A 2500-nucleotide genomic window follows, 5' to 3' on the forward strand; every position below is an offset into this window, starting at 1 on the left:
TTTTTTTTATCACAAATGGAGTATATTATGTCCGTAAATATTTAGCAAATGGCCAAATGGTATGTCTGTTAATTAAAAAAAAAAAAAAAAAAAAAAGTGTACTTTCACCACTTGCTTGCTTGGAATCATCTTAAATAATGGAAAAAAAAGTAAATAAATATATGAATGATATGGAGATCTTCGTATACAAGACTTTGCAGATATATACATAACTACTTACATATACGACTAAAGGAGAAATTCTATAATTAGCGCTCCTTTTTTCCAAGAGTATATAACCATCGGATCAGCAGGGGTAGAACCGCAAAATGGGCATTTGGAATGTTAGGCAAAATAATTGGTGTACTGCAGACATCAATGGAAACCATTCTTGAAATATTTAAATCACAGGTGGAAAGTATTTATGTCATTCATTATTTAATTTAACATGAAAACAACTGAAATTACAGTGCAAGTGATGATACCCATGATGGGACGCATTTCCCCCATTTAGACTCAGGACTGGCAGCAACAGGAAGCTATGGGTGCTCGTGATAGATTTAAGGAATATTTTGGATCTACAGGTGGAGCCCTCGAATGGCTAGTTCGAATGATCTAAGAATGTATTTTCATGTCTATTGTACAAATTTCAGTGAACGAAACTCTTTTATACCTGTGTTACTCAGTGCAGAAGCAACCTCTTTCCATAAAAAGCTATGACATCACTATCTCGGTGGCTGCGGTCACTAGGAGTATATATTACAGGGCACTGTCGCACTAAATTTATCAGGAACTCCACTTTCAAGGTGCTCAGGCCACGGCTGCCTCGCGGCGACAATAACAAACATAGGTCGAGTGTGATTTTTGCCTCAGTCCTATTGATTATTTAAAATTATCTGTTGCGTCAACAACTAAGGTCATTAGTGGCGATTACCTAAAATGTTAACGTATCTAAAATGTTAATAACTATATTACAAATAGTCTTTTCTAAGGAAAAATAAATAAATAAATTTAAATTATTATTATTTACTTATAAGGAATTAGTGCAAATAGATAGATGGGATGCTTGTATGTGGGCTTCTATTTAAAAATAAATAAATCAATTAATTAATTTAAAAAACTGGTACACGCTCTCCTTCAGTTATATTCTTAGGTAGTACATTATTCATGTCATTTCTCTTTAGCCAGCTCCCTAGCCCTGTTAACATTTGCAAATACAATGTATTTTCTTATTTATTCAAGTAGATTCTTTCAACAGCACTTTCTTCATGGCAGTGGTAAAGGGAGGGCCTGACCGGGATTTGAACCCGGGACCTCTCGCACCCTAAGCGAGAATCATACCCCTAGACCATCAGGCCGTTGCATAGGAGTCTAAAAGGAGAAATTTACTTTTTGCTGTAGTTCCTTTACGTGCGCTCTGGTTAGCTGTGTCGTGGCGTCACCCACTTCCCCTAACTCAGGGTACGTATAACCACCAGAATATGTTTATACATTATTTACCATTTCCTTTTTTGTTTTTAACTATATACACATTGAACTACCTAGGATTACGTATTAGGCAATTTAACTTTATATCTAAAGTGTTTATTATAATTCTTTGATATCCTTATCAATATTATTATCACTAGTTCTGCTCTCAATTACTTCATTGATAATGTTACTGTTATAGTTGTTGTCTTTATCATCAGCAGCACCATTGTTATTAGCATTGCATTTAATCCTGTTGTAACTGTCTGGTTTATTGTTTGGATAATCCTCTTGTAACCTTTGCTCTCAATATTGTTTTTATTTATTATTATTCCTACTCAGGGCTAATGATAAAATGTGAAATAAAGTCGGCTTTGTCTGATACTATTGGCACATGCCTGTCAAGTCCCTCGGGAATCGCGCTAGTTACAGGAATTTATTCTTTTAATATTTGTGATTATTATTATTATTAATAATAATTCATGGGTTTTATTATTCTAAATTATTATTTATTATTCCTCAACTTTGAAGTAATTTCAGCTTTCCACATAACTAATAGAAGTTACTTCACGGCAATCTTATTTCGTCGTTTTCCAACACCGTTTTACTCAATTTTTGTGCTTTACAAACACTTTTGTATGCAGCATGTACTGTGTGGTTAAGGAAATGAAACCCATGACACCATATTTGTTACAAATGTTCTTCAGTTAAACTGCCTTAGTGTTTTACCAGTTTTCATATGATCTTAAATGGTTAGAGCTAACAGAGGTGCTTGTCTTTTGGTAAGAATTGACATATATGTCTACAATACCTCATTCTTCAAAGCTGATAAAAAGAAAAGGATGGGCCTGCCCGGGATATCAACCCGTAACCTCTCGCAGCCGGTGAAACTACAAATTTACTTTTGTTGCAGTTCTATCACCTGTACTCGTGTTAGCTCCTAGCGTGTGCTACCCCATTTCCGCGTGTGTGTGCGAGTGCAATATATATATATATATATATATATATATATATATATATATGTATATATATATATGTATATATATATATATAT

General features: G+C 34.0%; 1 non-coding gene across 1 annotated transcript; it reads right to left on the reverse strand.

Annotated features, from left to right (window-relative positions):
• Positions 1–1265: 1265 nt before the first annotated feature.
• On the reverse strand, positions 1266–1337 carry Trnap-agg. Its single transcript has one exon. It is a non-coding gene; the product is annotated as a tRNA-Pro (tRNA).
• Between the last annotated feature and the right edge of the window lie 1163 nt (positions 1338–2500).

Source organism: Penaeus chinensis, chromosome 2 (genome assembly GCF_019202785.1).
Source record: "Penaeus chinensis breed Huanghai No. 1 chromosome 2, ASM1920278v2, whole genome shotgun sequence".
NCBI lineage: Eukaryota > Metazoa > Arthropoda > Malacostraca > Decapoda > Penaeidae > Penaeus > Penaeus chinensis.